The following is a 25,781-nucleotide window of genomic DNA, read 5'->3' as shown; positions in this document are numbered from 1 at the left end:
GGCTCATCAGATGCTTAACAGTTTACAAATTCAACGAACTTAACATTTCCATATATCTAGCATAGTTTTTTTTACTGTATTACAACATGGGTTTTATTTCACTCGTACATAAAACACGAAATATGCAAAATCACGGAAGCCAACCTTGAAAGTCCTGAGTAGGGTTCTCATACAACTGGACATAAATAAGTCCTTTCTCTGTTTGAATTTTTAACAACTTATTTGGAATTTTGCAGCTATATATTTCTAAGCATTCAGCTCACTATGTCTTTTGATAATACTGACAAAATAGTGCACAAAATTTTGCAGATTCTAATTACTTTTTGCTGTTACTTTTATATATACTAAAGCACTATTTCGTAAAGAAATAGCCTGCTCCATAATATTAAGTTTTCTTATCTGTCAATCAACTCCAGCACCAGCAGGATCAGCTAGTCATGACCTCCCCTCATAGCAAACACATGCTGCTTACCAGCTGTGGACTGTGTATTTTTACACCCTTTTCTCTATCATTCAGAATGGTTTCCTCTTAATCACAATAATCCCAAAAGTGCTAAAACATATCAATCGTCCTTTAAGCCCTGCCTACAAAAGGCCAGCCGTCCTGCCTTTATAGGCTTGTCCGACAGCAGCTGATACTTCATTCAACTACAAATCCAATTTAGCAGTTAACAAGAGGTTTAGCATCACTGGAAAAATATTGGTGTTGATCCTGTGCTCTTAAGTCAGCAAATATTCCTCTGCCATATTGTTTTGCTTTTTCTGTCATATTTGCATTTCAGATGAATTTCCCAAAGGGACTCCAACAGAATGTAACCTCTGAGCTGACAATATTTATAGCCAATCAAATAGAGATTTTTCAAATTCATTTACAAGTTACAGAAATATAAAGCTATTAATATTCCAAGTGTTTACCAGTTGTAACATAATTATTCTCTCAAAACCATACATCACATTTCATATAGATTAACTGTACAAAAATTATTTGCTATATTCCTGTGGTGAAGTAATCTTTCACTTTTATATGGAAGATAATTTAAATTTCCAAATTATCTGATGAACACAATAATTTAAATTCACTGCTTTTGTTTGTTATTTAAAGAGCACCAGAAATACACACAGTACTTCACAAAACAAAGACAGAGTCCGTGTCCAGGGAGTTTACAATTAAAGGGCCAGATTCTGAAATGCCATTCTGCAAATCAACAGGATCACATGCTTAGGTCTAGATTAGCACTTCACAATGCGAGTTGGGGCAGCGCATAGTTGTGCTGCCCTAGAAACAGAATAGGGACCCGTTTTCCCCTGGTTCCACAGGGAAAGTAATCTGCACCATACCAATACCTGGCAGAGAATATTCATTCCTCTGTGCTCACTCATCATTGCAAGGCTGAAACCAACGTTATGTCCATGTCTCTACCTGTGTCCTCTCTTGTGCAGACGGGGCACAGTGGACTAATGGCTGCTTTCTCCTCTATGTTGCAACCTGTGTAGTCTGCCAACATAGGGAAGTAATGGGATGTCTTACATACCCTTATTCCCTCCATAGACACAAGCCAGCTCATGAGTGAACCCACAAGGATGTGCAGAATGTGGCCCTAAATTTATACAGGAACAACAGGAGGAAGAGATAGACATAGGAAGGAGTTGTGAGAACACTATGATCATGGGGTACTTAAGGTGGTTGCCATTTGTGTCATGAGAGTCATCTAGTTAGTTTTTATATTAAAAAAAAAAAAAGATTACAATAAGCCTTTAAAGTTTAATTATATGAAATGAACTGCTAGGAAAGTGTACTGTAAAAATGGGTACCCCAGCAAGACAGAAAAAGGACAAGGCACAGGAAATAGAATAATAAAATAATTCTCCTGGGTGTTAATGGACTAATATCCATAACGTAATGAAGTTCTAATACAATTATGTTCCTAAAGAAAAGAGCCTTTTGTGATTTTTGGTTATTTAAAAAAATACCAAAACCCAATAATCTCAGATTTAAGCAGAAACACAAAATAATTTACAAAGCAAAAGGGAAATGACCTACCAGGAACATGGAAAAATTATCCTTTTAATATTAGGCCTTGCACTCAATAGCTTGTTATTTATCCCAGCTTCAGTTTTAAAGACTTAAAAAAAAAATAACCACAAACACATCTGGTTCAAAAAGGTCTTCAGTGACACAAATGAGATTCATTGGACTCTGCTTGGCATGTTTTCAAATCATGGAATATTCCATAGAAGCAATGTTTATTTCATGTGGGTTTCAAATTTTATTCTTTTCTTTTGGGTCTTTAAAGCACACCCAGAATAAATATTTCAAAGACAGCAAAGAATGGTATAGGGATTTTGAGTTTGTTTAAATTCCAATTCATTAGATTAATATTTTTTCAGTGTCCCAACAAAAGAAGCATTTATAATTTGCCTGGCTTAATTAAAATACAAACATGACAACAAAGCTATATTGAATTTCATTTGCCACCTTGTAATTATATAGTTTGCTACATACTATAAACTGTATTTTATTACATCCATAAAAATGCATTTAAAACAAATGGAAAATTTATAGGTTTCAGAATATACAATGAAAGAGAAAGAAATCCCCAAACCTGCCCTTTGCACCTATCTGAATCTGCTAAACGATGTTTAACAGATTATATAAAACATAAATGTCCTTAATCTGACATATTCAAGAAAAGAGCTATTATTGTTTTTGTTACTATGATAGGAAATCTTAGCAACCTAGTTGTGAGCAGCTTACGTGATATTCATGTTACCTTAGTGTACGTAGAATTATTGTATTGCTTTCTGTAGCAGTGCTGATATTGCATGGCACAAACAGGTTCAAAAACAAGATGACTTTTGACCAAAGCTACTAGTAAAAAGTCTGATTTCAACAGAAATCTTTCAAATGTACAGACAATAGACTGGCTGACCTGTCATGCATGATGGATGAGTTAAAAGGATTAAAAACCACTATTTGCATCACAATAGATAAAAATTAGCAAAATAGAATTTCTCAGTAGGTGGTTTCAGTTCCGTTTGTTCCTTGAGGAAAGAGAAGGTCCATTTTTAGAGGAATTACAGTTGATTTAAATAATATTAATTTGCAGAGGTTAACTTTTAGGTGCGGCTTTTTCGTCTGTGGGTAGTCCTTAAGAATGATGAAGTAAATGTCACACTAACAGTTAAAAAAGCAACATTTTTAGCGCCATATGAAATATTTAAATTCTGGGGTTTTTTTAACATGACAAAATGTTTTAAGATTATATTTAAATTGTATATGTTGGTTTTTGAAATTTGCTCTTTAATTTTTGCACATACACAAACTGCATATGCAAGAAAGTATTAAATACCAAGGAATGTAAACTGACCATAATGCAAATATATTCATTTAAGAAACACTCATTCAGTTATTGTAAAGTTTGCACATAGTGTTTCCTTGAGTTCCAAATCCATGATTATGACTCAGCAGCTGAAAAAGGTGAGATGTTCAAAATAATGCATATGTATTTCTTTCACCTAGATTTATAGCACATGGTGGTAGCTTCTAGAGATTTGAAAGCTCACAGCACAAAACAGCATAATGAAAGGCTTGCTTTTCACTGTAACTTCAAGAATTAACATTAACAAAAGAGAAAATATATATGACTAAGATAACAATGAAAATGCATATGGTATGGAAGTGCTAAAAGTGTTGATACAACAACAGAACACACCCACTAGGGTGAAGCGAAGACTCCTACTGAGGCCACTCCTGCAGAAGGGAATAAAACAGAGGAACTCAGGCCTGTACTAAGGTGGTTGTGAGAAATCTGGCCTTCCCCCAAGACTGGTCAGTTAAATACGAGCACACATAGTTTCAAAAGTAATGGAGCATGGATGACGCATACAAAGGTTTAGCAGCCAGTGAGCAGCAGGTTTGAAAAATAATGTCATTGCACAGCCAAATCTGTCCTTGCACATATGTTTACACTCCCAATGGTGATCCATGGTCACTCTAATTGGTAACACATTCTGCTGTATATTACAGTGACATTAATGCAGAACAGAGTCATGGCATTATGGAGGTAGATTTCTTCCAAGGACGATATTACAAATGGAAAAAACTGTGACATGACTTTTCAGTTCAGCATTTACTATAATGAGATTGTAAGAGAGCTGGTCACTTCCCTTGTTTAGCGATTCCAAGTCTGACCAAATGCAATAGCTCTTTAAACAAGGCAAATATCAGATGCCTCAGCTAAGGACTGTTATGTCTATCTTATTGCTGGGGGGAGGAGTGGGTGTTAATTTACATAAGATTGATGACAGTGTGAGTTGCCTTCATTTCCAGCTCCTCAGATTCTATAGTCCTGGCTGTTGCTCACAGTTGTTTGCAAAAGCTGTTTATTTAGCTTATGAATTATTTGGTGTAGTGAAGATGTTTTGTGTTCACAACAGGTGCAAAGAGATATTTAAACATACCTTATGTCAAGTGTTTTGGACTCCGTTTACATGTGATGACAGGTTCTGACAGCATATGGGCCAAGTTGAGAAACATTTGACCAAGGTATGAAAGATACTGGGAATTATCCAACCCTTGGTTTTCTAGTTATTTCACAGGCAAAAGTAACATCTTGTGGAGATTTTATAGCTAGAAACATAGTTCGAGCTTCAAGTATAAAAAATATTTGCTCCTATTTATGAACCTACATGAGAGATTCACAAACATACTTAAACTAGGGAATATTTCATCTCTTTTATCCTAAAGAGAAAAAGGTTAGACTTTGTCTCTACTTCCATGTACAATATGAGCCTTTCCAGGATAATTCTCTATGTCTGCTTCCTTAATACCAGCCCTACACCATTAACCCCATCCTGTGCCATCCGATATAAAATAAGCAGCTGCAAGGCATCCCTGGACGTACTGCAGGATTCCATCCTGAAGGGAGAGGATTGATCCTTTTGTTACTTAGGTAAGGAAACTTAATGTGCTGTTGCAAAACTCAAGATGCTACTCCTTACTGTAAAGTGTGGCTGTGAGAGTTAGCACTGCAGAGCTAAGTAACTAATATTAAAGAATTAATATTGCATTGGAATGTATTTTGGCAAGGACTGAAAATGTTTCTCTATACCTATTAGCTACGTTGAAAAATACCTGCATTTCCACACCCCTTTTCTCAAAGCCAAACTACCGATAGCCACACCTCTTGTAATTTAAAATAATACACGAAGAATGTAATTGTTTCCAAATAATGTATTAGAATCCCCTAGTTTGTGGCTTTCCCACAGAGACCTACTCAGTAAAACAGCAACATGAAAGATCAATGCTATTTCCCACATGATATATCTCCCTTCCACTTGCGTTCCTTTCAGCATGGTTATCACACTAAATGGTTTTAGCAAACAGTAACTAAAAATCCTGACAGCAACAACTGATGTTTCAAGATGAGCGGAAGGATTCCATTTAATAGTTTATATGTGCCTTACTGGGGATGGGGTAGCGGTTGAATCAGATCAAGGACAGGTGATGGACTGTTCCAGTATAATCACCCTTGTTAAGATCACCAGAACTATAGTAGTTACGCTGGCAGGAGCTGCAAACATGGTAACCTTATTTAACAACATCATCAACAATAAAGAGGAATTTAAGTATAAATGCAGAGCTTTGGAATGGCATTATACATCTATATAGATTGGTCAGTTACAGATCTTTTGTCCCTCTCAGTTTGCTCCTGTAATCTTACTTTTTACTTACTTCGTCAAATAATATAGTGACTTGCAGCCTTATTGCATACGGTGATGGGGTTTTGTTTGTTTTTTAAACCTGTGGTTTGTAAGTTTTCTAGGTATTTTTCCTCTTGGAATTTGACACTTTTTAACCTCAAAACCAGTTAGTAAGCAAACAATCTAGAACAGAAAAATTAATCCTTCCACCTCCTTCCCTGCTCCCCACTTGCTCCTGCGTGGTAGTAATCTGCTACTTGTTCCTCTATCACACACTGATTCAGCTGTGCAGAATTTTGGCTCCACCCATTCTCTTCCCCTCTCTCCACCCCCTTGCTCACCTTTATACACCACACCCAGTGAGGTTGTTTGGGGCCTGAGAGGGTGTGTGTTAGTTCCACTTATGCCCCTGCATGGCTGCACAGGCCAGGGCACAGTCTAGCTCCTTAATCAGAATCTTACACATTTTAGTACTAAAACAGAAGGTCAGATTGACAATGATTCTAGTTACACTAGTGTAAATCCAGAGTAGCTCCACTGACTACAGCAGAGTTACTCTGGATTCACAAGGAGATTGGAATCTGCTTCATACATACCAGATTAGTATGCAAGTCTGCAAATATAGAAATAAAGATCAAGCTACCTTGCCGTGTCCTAGCATACAAACCAATGCATATACTTATTTTTTAAGATTAAAGTATGCACTTAGCTTTGCAAAAATATTTGTTTTATAAACATCTATACACTTTATCATATTACATTTCAATCTTTATTACTGTGGTATGTACATGGGTCATAAACAGAGCTGCTCTTTACATTTCTCCACAGATTCCATAAGAATTTTACTAGTGTGTCCATTCTCTTCTGCCTGGAAACAGAAATCTATCCTTTAAATATAGTGTGTTATCTGGCAGAAAGAGCAACTGATAAAACAATAGATCTATCGTCTACAGCTTAAGAACGTATTGTGCCAGCCACCACTTGTACCTAAGCCACTGATGTACAATTCCTAACATGACATTTTAGAACACACTAGGTTTTCTATATTGGGAGATTTTAATAAATAAATATTTCTATCCATAGTTCTCCCAAGGCATCCGACATGATGATGGGTAGAACTATCATAGTATACACATATAAGGGGGCTGAATTAAGGTTGCACAGACAACCTTAATTTTGGCATTTCCCTACATTAGAAGGCTTAACTTTACAATATTAACATTCTTTTAACACTGCATGTGTGTACACACGTACACACACAAGTTTGAACCATGGTTTGATTCTCTTTAGGACATAAAAATGACTGAAATAAAAACATGTTTAGTTACCTTAAAGGCTCACAGAAGCTTATATAAAGGCACTAAAAACAAGAAATTTAAAACAATATATTTATTAAGAGCAAAATGAAAGATTGTTTCTGGTGCTGTTGATACAATGATGTGTTTTCTGTTGGGAAAATTTATAGTTACGTTATTCCTGTCAAGCAGGGTAGTGAGCCACAAGGATTTCCAGATGCCATGTGTGAAGTTTCTCATTTCCCCAACTATAGCGAAGTACGCTGTCACACTAATGCAAACAAGCCTTTAAAAAGTACCTATCATTAAAACATGTGTGGCTCAGTTGCCTGGACTTCAGAAGAACCATGGCTTTCTTTAGAAAAAGTCCTCTGGGGGACTGTGCCGCAGTGCTCTCGTAGGGCCTAATCCTGATCTCATTGCTGCAATACTTCAGGATGTGTCATGTCCCTTAATGCATGCTTAACAGCACTGGTGGGGAAAGTTTGTCCTAGTGACTGGATTTAACTAGGGTACCTCTGGCTTTCAGAAAGTCAATCAAAAGGATGGAAGGACTGAAAAAATAATTCATAGAATAAACTGCAAATATGATAATGTGAGTTTAAAAGGGACCAGCCAAAGATATGCTGAAAACTGTTCTAAAAATCCCTTCAGACCTCAGCTTTCAAGTCTCTTGTCATGTGTGATTACAGTTTGCCACCCAAGAACAGAACTACCTGGCACTTCCCTGAATCACAGAGATATTGTAACTCCAGTGTACAAGAGACTGAACTAAACGCAGAGGAAAACAAACAAGTAATGAGTCAGCGGAAACAACAGGCCCACAAGAAATGGATGTTCAAAGGCGAAGACTATCGCCTCCTCACGAGGAAAGAGACACCCAAGGAAAGTGACTTATGACTATTTGGGACAGCTACACTATCAGACATGGAGCTCACAAATGAGCGAAGTAGCTACAGGATCACTGTAATCAATGATCTTTCCAAGAGCAGATGAGATTTTGCCTTCCAAAGCCTTTAACATGAATGTCAGAAAGTCTAGGACAAAGTATAACATTTTATAGTTTCCCCACATTTTAAAAATATATTAGTTTCATGTATTTAAATGTCTAACACAACATTTCTAAAGGGGAGGGACTGATGAAGGGCCACAGAGGAATGAGGCCAAATTTCAGTGCTGGTGCTTATTAATGAAGAGTGATAGTCATGTCCTCGAAGCAAGTTTAAAACTATGTTGAATTGAACATCTGGCGAAAAAGGAAAGTTAAAATGGGAGGAGTAGTTCAAAACTGGAGCTATCCATTGTGACTCCCATCTAGGAAGCCAGCAGCAGTCAGAGATTGAATGAGGGCACAAAAACCTGGCCTGGGAATTTTACTGTGACTTTTCTTCCTCACTGAGTTAATTGTCAGAGGGTCAGAGAAACCTAATATGAAGGGGTTTTCATGGCAAACCAAGGTTAGGAAGAGTTCTGCACAGACAGACAAGCACTACCTGGAGAAGTGACTTGAAGTAACTCACTGTTATTGTAATAAATCCTGTTCAGCTTCCCAAGCGTTTCTGCACCTGCTAATTCTTACCAACACTCCTTCCATTCAGAGTGCAACATAAACCTCAGCTACCAAAAGGACATGAACACTCCTCAGAGCATTATAATAACTGGATGCAAAGTAAATCCCGTAAATGATGTTTTCTTAATCATATCTCCTATCAGATGCATTGGTTGCTGTTGGTATATAGATGTTTCTAAATGAAATATCTATATAGTAAGTAATAAGAAAAAAAATCTCAAGAAGTTCCCCATTTCAGATTAATGCTTCAAAAGAAGGGGACTGATTCCTTCCCTGTGTGTGCAGGCACAACTGAGAACAGTAGAGGCGTTCATGGTGTTTTCCTTTAACTATGTCTGTGGGACCATGTACAGTGTCCGTATCTTATAAAAAAAGAAGTATTGCCAATTGCAAATGGTTCCACGCACCGAAACAAAGGACCACTCTGTGTGGTGAAACACCTTTTTACTATGCAGATAGTGCATATTGTTGCCTTGTTCTGGCATTATCGATCAGCATAACTAGCCCTATTGAGTACCCAGCGCATTCTCCTACCTAGCAAAGAAAATTCTGCTTGATTAGGTTCAAGTGCTGCCTTGTCAGTACCTGTTAAACTGGTTATGCTGACAAGCTGACCTAATAGGTTGAAAATAAAAGTATACCATCATCAGGCTTTGACCATAACTGTTTTGGCTTCTCTTTTCTTGTTTCAGGTGTACTTCAATTTCCACGGGATTTATTAAATATATTGATCAAAATTTAGGTCAGTTTATCAAAGTTTTTTTATATATGTAAAAATAAAATTAGATTTTTTCCATTTAATATTGTTTCTGCTTTATTAACTCCCACTATTATGAGTAGTCCTCTTGTTTGCTCCAGCTCTAATCTGGGCAGATGGGTCTTTTTATTCTCCGAGAGAAAACTTTAAATGCAGAATATTTACATCTGCAGAACTGAGATCACTGAACGAAGAAAACCACATCAATCTCTTCATTCCTAAATTCTTTCTGATTGCCTGAAACATGAGTATGTTTCCCAAGGGTGGGCCCCCTTATTATCTATACGAACAATGCCACTTTCAACTCGGAGTTTCCTTGATATTTTTCCCTTGGGGTTTGAGTTTGCCCACCCAGCCACGGTTCCCAAACCCAATATGGCTTTGACAAGAGCTGTGTTACTTGGGCCTCTCTTAAATACCCTCTGAGTGAGAGGGTCCATAATACAGAGACTAAGTGTGCAAATTTCCTCTAGCTCTGTATGGAACAATTTGAACTGCTTTGCCTGGTAGGTTGAGAAGAAGAGTATCATGAGGATCCTGACTCCCCGCACACTAGCCCATCATCTTCACAGCCAAGACCCATAGGACAGGTGCTCCTCTCTGCTTAAAGGAAGAGAGAGAATTGTGAGGGCCTAAATATCCAGATATTTAAAAGACATACAAAAGTATGCTTAAAAATTTAGACCAGCATATCCAGGACCATAAGCAAAAATCTCCTGTTCACCAGTCATTTTGTTTAAATATCTTATGAGCACCCTACTAGAGAGGCATAAGAGAATGTTATCACAGGATCAATGTCTTCTACTTAAAAATAATAAGTCTCCAAAAATGTCTCCATTTGGTCTCTGCATTTAGCTAGTAGCAGAAGACTAATATTTTGTGCCAACATTCCATCCCATTAACATTATCTCTTAATTTAACACTGATTTGTCACATTTTCTATGGCTGAATTGTACTTGTATCATAGCTGATAGTAGGTTTTAAGAAATATTCCTAAGTTTTTAATGAGCTATGGTGCTCAAAGGTAACAAACCAATATCACAGGTCATAGACATACATGTACAATTCCCCATATAGATCTGCCAATGTGTCTCATATGGATCTCTTCCAATTCTGTGAAATTCCTCTGCAGAAACTTCTGTCAAATTGTGGGCTGGTCCGAAATTATTGACAAACGTTCAGTCAGCACCAATTCAAGACAACCAATCCCTTATCACAGAGCTCAGATCAAATTTGAACATAAGACCCAAATGTTTAAAATATGTATGCTTGAGTCAGAGCTATGGATGAGTTGGGTTTATGTGTGTGCACCCCAGCTAAGCCCATCCTGACTTGTAGCTGCTTCTCTTTTCCTTGTTGTACAAAGAAGAATAAATGTAGTCCTGCTCACAGATTATGGTCTTTTATATGATGGCTATAGATGCTGCAGAGACCTCTCTTACTATGGTTTGGTATAAATGGTATAAAATATTTGGGGAGTGGAAAATATGAATCATTTGTACTTAATATCAAAATGCTTATGGATAAGATTAAGATAATGAAATTGTTGGCCTTAACTCACTCAATAAAAGGTTATCTAACTTAGATGGGTAGGGAAGAAGAGACAGAAAGACACATACACTCAGCAGAAAGTAGCATTAAATTAACCATCATACTATATTTTAATCTAAAAATCAGTGCAAATTATACAGAATAAGGATTCAATTAATCCTACAATTATAACATTTGGGCCAAATCCTGCATTTCTTGTGAATTTACAAGTCCCACTACAATTGAAGTCAGCGGCATTTTTGGTTGTGTAGAAAATACAGACTTGCACTTCAAGAGAGCACGTTTTACAAAAATCACTTCCATGAAAGAAAAAACATCTGGCAAATAACAGTTTCTTTTTTATACTGAGTGAGACATTCTTTATCTCATGTTATTGACTTTCTGCTATGACATATAGAAACATAAGCCATATTAACATGACTACTGTTGTCAATGTGGAGAAGAAAAACTATCTAAACACTGGTTATTGGAGATTCAGAATATGTCAGTAAATAATCACTGGTATGCAAGTCCACCAGTGCAATTTACAACACAGAATCCACCAGGTCCACTAACATATTATGATAACCTTGACCTTACCACTAGGCAGACCTCCTTATTCAGGAATAACATCCTATTGCAAAAACAAGTTACTGTAGAGAACCAGATGGTAATGTAACATAAGGAAATGTAACAGCTGTTGTATTCCAAGGAATATCCCAACTTAAGCAACCTCTCATATGCACATCCAAATGCGGCGGAAACTGACACTGATCAAAATAGGAATAGCACCCCAAAAGTATGATCACCCAATATTCTCTTCAGTATAAGAGGGGAGTGTTGACTTCTTGGTCTAGTAATAAAGTCTGATCCAAACATGGGGCAGTTTGTAACGCTTTCTAATAAAACAGACATAGAATCATAGACTATTGTTAGGGGGCTTATTCCTTCACCCGCTTACTTCCCTGGTCCTTCTCACATGAACAGAGAGCAACAATACCCAAAGTCCAAAGGTGCAAACAATTCGATATTTATTGCGGTGAAATTCCAGCAAGCATGATTCCGGTTTCCTTCCTTAGTGTCCCCCTTCCCAGCTCTGACACCACAGAGCCTTACCTGTATCCCTGTTCCCATTCCCCACCTTAGCAAAACTTGATTCCAATTTCCCCACCTCCGTTCCCTGTTCCCATTCCCCCCCTTAGCAAAACATTATTCCAGTTCCCCACCCCCATTCCCTGTTCCCATTTCTCCCCCCTTACTTCCTGATTGACTGCAGACTGTATAGTAAAACTTGAGTTCTGCTTAGCTAAACCGTAACCAATCATTTTACTGAAATTTAACTAACCAATCCTAACATATTGTAACATGATTATTTAACCAATTACATCCTACCACCTTAATTAGTTTACACCCAGCAAAATTAATTATACAGCAGACAGAAACAATCACAGAACCAGACAGAGAGCATGCAAATAAACAATAGCAAAGTGGGAACTATAATGACAAAACAATACAGAAGTAAGGATTTCACAGCTACATCTATAAAGACATAAGGGTTTCCCAGCTGTGTCTATTGATAAGTGAGTTCTTACCAGACAGAAAACTATCAAACTAAATTTCCTTTTACATCTTCTAGGCTCTTCCCTTTCTCTGGAGGTGATAGGCACTATCAGGACAGGACTGTATTCCTAACAGCCCAATAGCACCTTATTTCAATGCCACTAGTTTGGAATGTAAGGATGTGAACATTTGATTCCCAGCTTCTGGGAAGATCTTAGCCTAAGAACAGGGCCTCAGAATGTCACAGTGAGAAAAGGCCTTATACAGTCAGACAGTGATTTTGATTCTCTCTTTTATACCTCTATAACTACCTAAGTGATAAGAATACACCTAAATTAGAGTATAGGCCTTTACAGACAGGCCTGAATATCTATATCCTAACAACTATAAGGGTTGGAAGGGACCTCAGCAGGTCATCTAGTTCATCCCCCTGCTCAAAGCAGGGCCAATCCCCAACTAAATCACCCCAGCCAGGGCTTTGTCAAACCTGACCTTAAAAACCTCTAAGGAAGGAGATTCCACCACTTCCCAAGGTAACGCATTCCAGTGCTTCACCACCCTCCCAGTGAAAAAGTTTTTCCTAATATCCAACCTAAACCTCCCCTACTGCAACTTGAGACCATTACTCCTTGATCTGTCCTCTGGTACCACTGAGAACAGTCTAGATCCATCCTCTTTGGAACCCCCTTTCAGGTAGTTGAAAGCAGCTATCAAATACCCCCTCATTCTTCTCTTCTGGAGACTAAATAATCCAAGTTCCCTCACGCTCTCCTAATAAATCTTGTGGTCCAGCCCCCTAACCATTTTTGTTGCCCTCTGCTAGACTCTTTCCAATTTTTCCACATCCTTGTTGTAGTGTGGGGCCCAAAACTGGACACAGTACTCCAGATGAGGCCTCACCAATGCCGAATAGAGGGGAATGATCACGTTCCGCGATCTGCTGGCAATACTCCTACTTATACAGCCCAAAATGCCATTAGCCTTCTTGGCAACAAGGGCACACTGTTGACTCATATCCAGCTTCTCGTCCACTGTAACCCCTAGGTCCTTTTCTGCAGAACTGCTGCCTAGCCATTTGGTCCCTAGTCTGTAGCAGTGCATGGGATTCTCCCAACCTAAATGCAGGACTCTGCACTTGTCCTTGTTGAACCTCATTAGATTTCTTTTGGCCCAATCCTCCAATTTTTCTAGGTCCCTCTGTATCCTATCCCTACTCTCCAGCGGATCTACCACTCCTCCCAGTTTAGTGACATCTGCAAACTTCCTGAGGGTGCAATCCACATCATCCTCCAGATCATTAATGAAGATATTGAACAAAACCGGCCCCAGGACTGACCTTTGGGGCGCTCTGCTTGATACTGGCTGCCAACTAGACATGGAGCCATTGATCACTATCCGTTGAGCCCAACAATCTAACCAGCTTTTTATCCACCTTATAGTCCATTCATCCAGCCCATACCTCTTTAACTTGCTGGCAAGAATACTGTGGAAGACTGTACCAAAAGCTTTGCTAAAGTCAACGTCCAATGCTTTACCCTCATCCACAGAGCCAGTTATCTTGTCATAGAAGGCAATTATGTTAGTCAGGCCGATTTGCCCTTGGTGAATCCATGCTGACTGTTCCTGATCACTTTCCTCTCCTCTCCTCTGTGTGCTTCAGAATTGATTCCTTGAGGACTTGCTCCATGATTTTTCCCAGAGACTGAGGTGAGGCTTGACAGGCCTGTATTTTCAACCTTCCAAAATGCCCTCTTTAGACAAAAACTAGCTTCTTCTAGCTATACAGCTCTAGTGGGGCTGCACCAGGCATACTGGGTTCAGTACCAAAAAATATGGACACTTTGGAGACAACTGGTAGAAGAATAGTAAAATTATTAGTGGGTTCTGAAGAAAGATTAAAAGTCATCTGGAGCATGTAAAACTAGACTGGATAAAACAATATAAAATGTACTGTAGGGAGCAATCCTTTACTAGCAGGGGGATGGGCCCCAATGTCCTACGAAAGTCTTTTCCAGCTGCAATTTAAAAAAAAAATTGTATAAATTCCTCCCTGTATGGTTGTTGGTATATCAGTTTTGGTCCAGGCTGTGGTATATTCAAATCATGGTATCACAGCTGTCCTCTGGAGAATCCAAAACAGGAGATAAATGCCTCTAACACAATCCTTGATGAGAATCCCACATAAACAGTGCAACCCCTCTGTAATATATCAAACAACAACAACATCAAATTCCAGCATACTCCATTAGTCTGAAGAGTTCACCCTCTATATTGTTGATAATTCTACAGCTTCTCCAAGAGAGGGGTGAGTACGATGACATTTTCTGGAGGAAGTCCTGCTATACCAGTTCTGCCATTCACTTTTTAATCCTTTCCAATCACACGCCTCTTACTCTGCCAAACCCTGGCTAAGGCCCACATCATAGAGAAGTTCCTCCCCTCTTTTATTTCAGGCTTTATTCAATGAAAATGTTTGCCACACACAAAGAGCAGAGGGAGAGTAGGAGATACTAAGGGACTTTCTTTCTAAGTCCCTTCCAGAAAGCAATAGTGCAAGTCAGTATTATACCAACAATACATTCATTGCTTTTTTCACATGTCCTGACAAGTCTGCTTTTTTATTTGGATACATATTCTGCTGTCCTTACTCATTTTGAGTGATATCTTACTCCACAATAAATCCCATTGGTTTAATGGGACTATTGATGGAATATGGTACTGCAGGGGGGTATCTGAGTAAGGGACGTCGAATCTGTTGTCTTTTCATCCTTTGTTATCTTTTTAAACAAGTTTAACTTTATAACGATTGATGCCAGATTTAAAATGCTCTATGTAAAAGGCCTGGAAGCAAAAACATCAGCAGTCCTTTCATCTGCTTTACTTTACACATTAAACCACGATCAACCAAGTCCATTAAGGCATCTAAATGTGACTTTCCACGGGTGTTAATTGGAAAGAAAAAAAAACCCACCCAAACTTTGAATGTGGACGTTGATGTATTTCCATTACTTAGACCCTACTGATGCCACAATCTCCCACTCTTATAGTTTATAAATGTTTGATTTAAAATATAGCCATTTTATCATTTGTACCACATTTACCTCATCTTACCACTATTCTGACTGGATGAGAAGCTAATGTAGCCTACACCGTCTGGTCAATTATTGCATGGACACGAGGGACCAATTAATGCCATCCATAAAAGCCTGAATCATTCTGTCAATTAACTAGAACTAACTATGTCATCAGATATATTACTGGTGAGCAAGTCTATTTGGTTGCAATATATCTTGAAGGAGAGCAGTATCAAATGAATCACAATTGACTTGGACAACTGCTAGCATAATTTCAGAAGATGAAAAGACAAATGTGGTAGTTATTAGTGGTCCCCTGAGGAATTACAGCCAAGCAATTGTAATGTGCTAAGACTGTACTAGCAGGTGCCCACAGCACAAATCAGGCAGAGGGTTAAATCAATATTTTCAATTTCTTAGGATCAATCCAGTGTTTGAACGAGATGGAAACTTGTTAACAATTGGCAGAATGTGTAAATGAAAAGTCAAACTTCGTATTATTTGTTAAAAAGGAATCAGTGCACTGCATCATGCCCTTGGCACAAGGTAATGCTTTCATGATCCAGTTGCTTGGGCATTCACTGAAAATCAAGCAGTTCTTAAATTTTAATAGAGTGCAAAAGGTTAGTTTTAATATACGCTGAACATTCAAGATCTTTAAAAATGATTGAAGTGTCAATAGAAAAGTTTCTGAGCTGTGACAACAGTATAGTTATTAATGATTAGTGCAAGAAGGAGGGAAAAAAACCTTGATCGCTTAGGAAAAAAGTCCCACCAGGAATGCAGCTTGACATCTTATTGACATTTATTCTGTTTCATATGGAAGAGTCCTAGGATCACTAAGTGGTTCTTTTGACAATTAAACATTAAAGGAAAAAGAAACTTTATATAAATTGATTCCATTAAGCACTGCTGAGTTTAAAGTCTCGTATACAAAGAATCAAAGACTTTGCATCAGATTCTTTAATTTTAACACCAAGATATACAACTGATTCTATACTCTATTATTGTTTCACAAAGGAAAGTCTAAAATTACTCTGACAGTCAGGTGGGATTTAGATGAACTTTTTTTTTTTTTTTTTTTTGGTAAAGAAGTGTTTGGGGAAACATTCCTTCACGCCTACCCTCTGTCCATGCACACACTGAACATATGGAATTTTAATGCCGATCTTTGTTAAAATCAGTACTAGTGAATGACATTATTACTTTCACCACAAAATCCTAAAAATAGATACATACCTTAACCCTTTGTGCCCACAACTTTTTTCAGATGAAAAACATGAGTCTTCAGTTTGTAAAACCAAAACTGTTTTAGTCAAAACATTGAAAAAAACTATGGTAATTAAAAAAATGGAAATTTACCAAACTACAGTTTTAAAATGTGTTACCCAAATTTCAAATAGATGTATTTGAAGCATTTGATATTTATATCAAAATTTATTTGATATGCTTCCCTACATATTTGGCTGGCAGTGGGAATTCCCTGAAGTTTGAATACTCTCAGTGCTGTACCAGATGCAACAGTAACAATTGTTTTCACGAAGAGTTGAGTTGGAAGGGCATGTCTGCCACAACACCCTCATAACACCTCTACACTGACACAGCCTGGGTTGAATTACCATTCACATGGGCTCCCCAGCACAACAGAGACAGTCCTTTTAAGGGTTGGAGGAGTTGTGATGCAGCCTTAGTAGGGCAGTTTCATTGATGCAGCCATGCCAGGAAGTGAAAGGGGGGTATCTGAGGCCTTGGAGACAGTATAGAGATATGATCTGCGGGGTGCCCATTCCAATGGGGGGTGGAAGATAGACAACCCTTCCCCCATCTGTGGAATGATTATGGGGAAACTATACAGGAAAACTCTTGCGGAACTGTCTGCAGCAGTGTGATCTAGCCCATATCCAGTGACCTTTGAAATGAATGGGAGCTTTTCCACTGATTTCAGTGGACATTGTGATCGGGCTCAGAGTGTCTTGAAAATAATCTCTAGTCACCTAACTGAGAATGCCCTGGATTATTAAAATGAACAGACTTGACAAAGTTATTTGTTCCTTACCAAGTGTCCTGAACTCATCGCGGCCAATGAAAAGAGATGGGTCAGGAAAGTCAGTTGTCACTTTTTGATTCTCAGACCTTAGGTCGATGCTTTTGTGTTTGAGTTGCAGCAGACATTGTAAGATAGTGTGGACATTTAAAAAAATACTCATTAAATTAAAACCAAGATGGAAACATCAATAAAATATTAATTATAATACAAGCAGAACTGGACATTTATAGAATGCCTTTCATCTCCAAGTCTCCCAGAGGACATTCAGAACCAGTGAAGGGAAATACTTCTTCACACAGCACATGGCCAATCTGCGGAATTTGGTGCTATGGGTTTTGTTAAAAGTCAATAAAAAACTAGCAAGAAATTAAGTGCATATTACTTTTAAATGAAAAAAAAAAGGAAGATTTGATTACATCACAACTTGGCTCACTAAACATTATATATTCAGCCCAGTTTTATTCAGAGCATAATGCTTTATGCATGAGAAATGTTACCTAACTTTACACCACACAGATTAAGAACAACAGAGAGTGTATACATTGCCTTGTTTTGGACGCAGTGAAATCAGAGAACCGGCACCTTTAAGTTCAGCTAACAAACACAATCATTTGAAACCATGGTTCAGCAAAAAGGAGCCAATAAAAATGGTGTAACCTGAAACCAACCCACGCACTGCCCAAGAGAAATCTACTGCTTGTCTCACTCTCTGACACACCCCTGTAGCTCTTCTAGAAAAGCAGTGCCCTGTTCACAAGACAAGAAGCTAATTGATTCATTCCTCTTCTGTACGAGCAGCTATAAAATAAGTACATAAAGAACAATATGAACATACAGTTCAGTTGACTACATGAAAAGACTAACAAACAATGTACTGATCATAGAACAAGAGCACCGATTGTTTAAACCAGATGCCAGAGTATGAAGAATGCATAATTTAGGAACTTGTGAATCATACATCCAAGAGTAAAATGTATCTGTTGTGGAACAGCAAGCAGGCTTTATGTTCAGTTATCATTAACATTGTCACTAGAAATCTAAGGAGTTGTGCAGAGAATATAAAGACTGGCTAGTCTATACGCCTCCACCTCATAAACAACCTTCTGCTACCCCACAATCCCCCTGGCTTCATACTACAAATGAACAGATTTTGATCTTTAATAAAAGTATACCTTTTTGTTCTACCTAGAAATTTAATTTCTGCAAGTTCGTCTGTACCAATCATCTGCAACTAAGGAGTTTACTCAACGCTGCCAACAACAGGTGAAAACAGAATAAATCTTGTTGGACTGAAGTTAATATAGTACTTGCTGGTGCCTTTTCCTCAGTTTGATTTATTTCAGAGCTGGACAAACCCTTCTGGTTCTGACCAAATTACTCACCAGACCTAATGGAAAACATCGCCATGACCGAAAGCAGTCACCAAGGTTCTATGCAAGAATTCGCAGAGGCCTACAGGGGTGGAATACATACTACATAAACATAGGAGAACATACCCTTTCTACACTGTGCCATCTACCAACCCAAGGCTAGAGGACTAAAGAATGCATAATGTAAGTACTTGGGAATTGTACATCCACCAATAAAATGTGATGAAGTGGGGTAGGAAATTTACTATCCATTACATGTAAGACTTATCTTTCAACAAAGAAGATCTTCTTAAACTGTATGAGGAAAGAAGAGAAATTTGATTATTTGGTTTTTGCATCTCTTAGAAGGGAGCTCACTCTGACACCTCTGAATCCTAAGGCTGTTCTACAGACTACACGCTGACTGTTGAGAAAAAAAGGTTTATTTTCATCTTGCATAGGGAAGCCACCTAATACCTAAGAATGGGCTGCGCTGTACATGGACACTCAGTATCCTAAACTCAAACCTGTATGTTATTGTTAAAGTTTTATGTTTTTTCCAGAGAAAACAACATTAAAACTACGTAGAATACATATTTTTGAAAAACTCTACTTGAGGCTCCAAAATTAGAGGAGTAATACATGGCAGCAAAGAGATTCTGAACAAATTTCTGAAAGATCATTGAGCCTAACTCTCCTCTCACTTATGCTGGTGTGAATCAGGAGTAATTCCATTCAAGCCAATGGACTCACGGTGACGTAAAATTGGCATATGTGGGAAGAGAATCAGGTCCAGCATCTTTATCAGACTTCACAAATATAAGGGCATGTAACTCAGATTCCGCATAATTAAATTTAGCAGAAACCAGGGGTTCTTTATCAGGTACTCAGAGAGTTAACATTTTGATCAAATCTGAAAAACAAGTACATAAACAAACAAACAAACTTACTTTCACAGAGACACCTACAAGTCTGACCCTTGGACAGATCAATTTAGCAACTCAGAAAGATGAAGACAAAAGAGAGTGATCCCATGAACTTTACTATTGGATTTGTCAAAATCACTTAAATACCAAGGGTGAAATATTGGCCCCAATGAACTCTCCGGGACATCAGTGGATCCAGGATATCACCCCAAAGTCTCAATTCTCCCGTCACAGGAATTTTGTGGAGTGGAAGGAAATCAGTCCCAAATATTTTTACATTGATGGATCTTTGGGTCAAATTCAGCCTGGAAAAAGTGAGTACAACTCATCGAAGTCAAATTAGATACAGAGAAATATATTACACCTTGTACCTGGTTCTGATCCCACACTGGTGTAACTCCATTGAAATCAGCTTGGCACAATGCAAGTGATATCAGAATCAGATCCTGGATCTTTTATTCTCCCTATCTACTCTAGCTAAAAACTCTGTGCCACAGATGGCTATGGCATGCACAGTTGGCCATGTGGGATCTAACAAGACTTTGAATTTTAACCGTTACTAATTCTCTGCACCTTAAACCTGGGTTTGGGTTCAGGACATTAATCTTTAATACACCTCAGGTCTGATTTTCTCCCACACAAATTTTACATCAGCATCACTTTACATCAATTGACTTTTAGTTTTGTTGCTGATTTACATCTTTCCATGTGAACAGAGAATCAGGCCCTTGAAGCTGTCTTCCAAGACGCTGTATTCTATTTGGGGGGGAAATGTTTATGTCCCCCAACAGGCTACCAGCTTGGAATACCGGACTGAAGAAAGAGAAAGAAAACAGAATGATCAGAGCTTCACAATCATTCCTTCTTTCAAACTGATGACTGTGACCAAGTGTCCTCACCACACTCCTATTTCCTTTTCAATCAGTCTTGACAATCGACTTCTTCTGGTCTTCATTGGCTTCAGCGTGATCTGTCTTGATCTTTCTACATCAAGTTACTATGGTGCTTATATCATCACAAGTTCAGGGGGAGATAAATATAGGAAACAGAAATCCCTTTTTTGAGAAAGACGTATGGTATATAGTGCAATTCCCAGTATTTTAAAACAAGCACCGTGCAGCCATATCATAAGCTGAGAGTTCACATGGTTCAAACAAAATACCCAACTGACACATCTCCATATGAATAAAACAAGAAATATTTGAAAATAAAGTCAGACAAATTTGAAATTCTTGAATCTATTGCTAGCAGCAACCACATTGTTGAATACTGTCACAATCTATTATTTGCCACTTATTATTTGTGCTCCTCACCAATATTTTTACATAAGATAAAAAGAGAATTAAAATCTATTTTTCCAGAACGAAATGCTTAGAAAAGCATAGCCATAGCTCCACAGAATCTCTTTCCCTACCATCATATTAGTGTCACGTTTAAGTTATTTTGCCATGTTGCAGCTGTCATTTTGGTTTTACATGGTGCTATAACAACATTTTTAATTAAAATGAAATATAGCAACACTTCTGAATGCTAAATACTACACAAAGGACATGAGTACCCAATGAGGTTTTAGCAAAGATTTCCTGCCTTGTTTATTGTATAAAAAATTTCAAAAGTACCATAACTAATATCAGTACTAAATTAACTATGATCTTTTCATGGCAAGTTTAATGCCCTACATTCAATTAGGGCAGCCTTCAAAATGTCTTTGTAATTTAGCAAAATGAAAAGGAGTACTTGTGGCACCTTAGACACTAACAAATTTATTTTAGCGTAAGCTTTCGCGCTCACAAAAGCTTACGCTCAAATAAATTTGTTAGTCTCTAAGGTGCCACAAGTACTCCTTTTCTTTTTGCGAATACAGACTAACACGGCTGCTACTCTGAAATTTGTAATTTAGATACAGTTTGTGTCCAGCATTCAAGATTAAAACGTAGCTTTATATATTCTGAATCCCATTTAGGAGTGGGGGAACTGTAAGGAGCCTGTGGCTAGACAGGCTCTAAATTTTTATGTCAACTTAGAAGATTTTCATATTCCTACACAACTGGTCCTGAAAATTGCTCTGTCCTGACTCCTGGTCATATAATGTGCTGAACTAATTGAGTGAATATACACATGCCAGTCAAATATCGATTTTGTCTGTAAGGCAATGTAAACTTTCAAAAATTCACATTGCAGATTGCTATATGTTGTCGATGAAGATGCTCTGTATGACAGCTGTAGCATACAAAGCATGATCCAGGACATAGCATGATAAATATCAATTTAAATGGAATATTAGAGTAAACCAGTAAAATCCATTATAAACAGATATCAGTGAGAGATGTCATCTCCTGATGCTCCTTCACAGAAAGAAGTAAGCTCAGCAGCTTACAGTTGGGGTCTCATGCAATCTGTACATTTAAACTAGACGTCACCTTTTCTGTATAAACTGAACTTTGAACAAGTATACTCCAGGGGAAGTCCATATATTATTGGTGGAATAGAAGATGCTGAAGAACAGAGCTTTTCAAATTTAAATAGAAACCCTAAATACACAAAGCATACACTTAGCTAATCGGATCAATTGCAACTCACCAGCGAAGCACATTCTCATTATCAAGAACGATGAAATTTTGTCACCTCTCAGTAGTGTGAGACCCAGCTTCAGGTGAAAAGTAAAGGATGGATGTCAGTGAAGGATGTCTTCCAGACACCACACGGCAACAAGTTTTTGTGTTTTTATTTTACAGAGATATCCCCTGTGGATTTTGATTTGCTAAAGCTGGTTTCATCTTACCGATTCTCTCTCAAAAGACATCCACTCTTTCAATGATGGCAATCCTTTTTAGAAAGGGTCTCACTGTCCATGCACCAGCAAGGCAGAGGCTCAGTTCTTCAGAGCCTCAAACAACCTGGCAAGACTTTAATGCATTTTAGTGGGGGGAACCAGACTCTCTCATAAAGAACTATATGGATAAATCTCAAAATAGCCTTTTTTTAATTTTACTCTTAAGCAACGATTTGCTGGTTTTGCTATAGAACACTGGTAAAGAGACAGAGGTAAATCTTTTTCTTTAAAGAGACATACAGATAACATTATTTATCAACAATGTTCATTTCAAAACCATGCTTAGGGAACTCAGACATAGAGCTGGGCCAATAACTCCGATGTGCGTACCAAGCGGGAGGACACACTTACAGTTTATGAAACTGAGCATTTACAGTCTGTTAGAGGAGTCATACTTAAAGATCAGAGGACATTGGTTCTCATCCTGGCGGTTGTGGACTCCCAGGGAGGGGGCATGGGAGATCACAAACAGGTCCACAGTGGTCATGTCCACCCTCCCTTCCTTTATGGCAAGACGGAAGGTGGGTCCCAAAATGATGTTTGTTACATGGGATGAAGTATGGAAAAGGCTGAAAATCACGTTTATAGCAGGAGACCATACTCCATATTGTAATCTGTGTAGGTATATTAACATACCTATAATCTTACTTCTGCCCTCATTTATACCACACCAGTCACATGACGGACTGTTGTTCTCTGTGTAACTAAGGCAGAGCTGAGCCCAAAATATCTAGTTTGAAACTGTTAAATTACGTACAGCAACTGATCTACTGTATATGTAGAAATTAGCACATACAGTAATTGCCAGATAATTACATGATTGAATTTCTTTTTATTGTAAACATTATCATAAAAGCTGTGGATGACTCAGCAGTCATATTCTGAATTGCTTTCACAGTGTAACATTTATGCAGTCCACACAACATATAATCACGGCTTGCTCTCTGGCCTACATAAATGCACTCTGAAAGGAATCAATTAAATGGTACCACACGACAATTACATAGCTCTCTGCGTCCTGTGAACCATGGGGTAACCAATATTTGGATAGGTTTTATCAGTTTTGGCACCTGTGGGAACAGAAGAAGGGCTCTAGCATTGAAGACCACTCAAAAGGATGACATGATTGTTAGCACAAGAGGGCAGCGTGAAACTTGTCTCAGTGCCAACAACCATACAAGGCTTCTGTGCCACTGAAATCCTACTGGAGCCTAGGCTCTGGAGATACAGAGTATCCTTACCAACTAACTAAGATGGGAAGTACGTCGGGTGCGAGAAGGGAAGCAGCATAGGGAACATGAGCTAAAACAAACAACAGAGGGGTCAGGAGAGTACACCATAAAGTGAACCATAAGGAATACACAAAGTGAAAAAAAACAGATAGGTAGAGTGTTCTTACCGAAGCAGCTGAACCCATGTATAGTGATCTGGGGTTGGGATCAGACAAGCTATACTCAGACTGTCTGCTATGGGACAATTAAGTACTCAGGCATTTTCTGTTTATGTTCAGACAAACTCAGATATTCATTTACCATTGAAATTTACCATTTACCATCATTTACCATTCATTTACCAAATTGAAACGACCACAGCCATGCAAAAGGGTGGCCCAAGTGTTGCATTGGGGTAAAGGGAGAGATGAAAATATACCTTCTACGATGCTTCTTGCTAACTATCAATACTAACAAAAATCCAAGAAAAAAACAGGTAGAATATGTTCAAAACAGCATGAGAAATACTGTGCCTGTATCAAAGTTTGGAACAGCTTTACAAAACTGTCAGTAAAGTTCACTAAAGCAAAACTAAAACACAAGCAGCCATGGGATAGTAGCTCATATGATAGTAGCTGTATCTAAAGTGCAGTGTAACAAATCTGAGTGAGGGAGTTCAGTTCACTATGAGAGATCATGTAAGAAACGGTGTTATTGAAGACTTGAGCTAGGTGGTGCAGACGGAGCATTCTCTAATGGGCATTAGTTGAATCTCTGTGGCTTATCCATGGAAATGAAATTATTGGACACAGGACACAACCACTCAATATACCCAAGCAGATACCCAACTGACTACTACTAACCAGACTTGCCTAATTTTGGAGATCAGGTACTTGATAGACTCTAACTGCAACAATATCCCCAGTTAACTGAACATTTTATATTTGATTGAACTGAGGAGAACTAAAGTTTCAGCTTCAACAATTTGTAAGTTTCCACAGTGCTCAACAAGATATGACCACAATGAGTTAGGAGAAAAGTGGAGTGCTGACCTGCACTGTAATATCCATACTAGAAGTGGGAAACAGATATGCAGTTATCAGTACTTTGGTTATAACGCTTAAGCTGATTCAACAAAAAAGATATACAATTCACTGGACTCCATCAAGGGTGGAAAAAGTTAACATGTTTTAAGATGATAAATGCTGGAATTCTGGCAAAGACAGAGATTAGGTCCATATGTTGTGGGAATGTAAGCAGGTTAACAGATCCTAGAAATTAGGAGTGTAGAGACTAAATATGATACTTAAAACCAACATACCTAAATATTAAAAAATATTTCTTTTAGTTGATTTAGACTTGTTAGTAGATCTAAGGAAGACACAAAGAAAGGTTTATTACTGAGGAAGGCCAGCGGCAAGAAACCCTATTACCTCTAAAATGGAAGAATATGTAATATCTTAGCATTTTAAATTGTGTGATATCCTAGAGATATGGGTATTGCTACACTGGTTTGACCAGTGGTTCATTTAGTCCAATATCCTGTCTCTACTAGTTGCCAGTACTAGATGCTCCAAAGGAATGTTCAACAAACCTTGTGATGGAATAAATTGCCCACAGGGGAAGTTTCTTCCAGCCCTCATCATTTTATGCCCTGAAGCATATAGGTCTATATCCTTTATAAAATGCTTATCTTATGTAACTGGATGCTCCCATTATCCGTGTAAATGTCTAAACCCTTTTTGATTCCCACTTAGTAGTGAAAAAAGGTTCATTGGTCCATAAATCTCAGGGCAATCGCAGGCTCCCTTTTTATAGATAAACCTGCTACCTTCCAGCCCTCTTGGCTAGGGTGATCATCAATACCTAATGGAGCAGGACAATCATGAAATGTACATTTCAAGACTCAGTCCTGGTCTGAATGAC

At 38.1% G+C, this 25,781-nt stretch overlaps 1 protein-coding gene across 8 annotated transcripts in view; it reads right to left on the bottom strand.

Annotated features, from left to right (window-relative positions):
• TEAD1 (TEA domain transcription factor 1) overlaps positions 1–25,781 on the bottom strand; it is a 205,267-nt gene that overhangs the window by 69,300 nt on the left and 110,186 nt on the right. The window contains exon 1 of one of the 8 annotated variants that reach the window (XM_073347639.1): positions 24,044–24,062. The exons of the other annotated variants lie outside the window; for them this stretch is intronic. The gene's annotated coding sequence lies outside the window, so the exon portion shown is untranslated. Of the gene's footprint in view, positions 1–24,043; positions 24,063–25,781 lie in introns of those variants that run through there. 8 annotated transcript variants of the gene reach the window in all.

The sequence above is a fragment of the Lepidochelys kempii genome, chromosome 6, assembly GCF_965140265.1.
Source record: "Lepidochelys kempii isolate rLepKem1 chromosome 6, rLepKem1.hap2, whole genome shotgun sequence".
Classification (NCBI taxonomy): Eukaryota; Metazoa; Chordata; order Testudines; family Cheloniidae; genus Lepidochelys; species Lepidochelys kempii.
The sequence above is the reverse complement of the archived record's forward strand: the minus strand, read 5'-3'. Positions and strand labels throughout refer to the sequence as shown.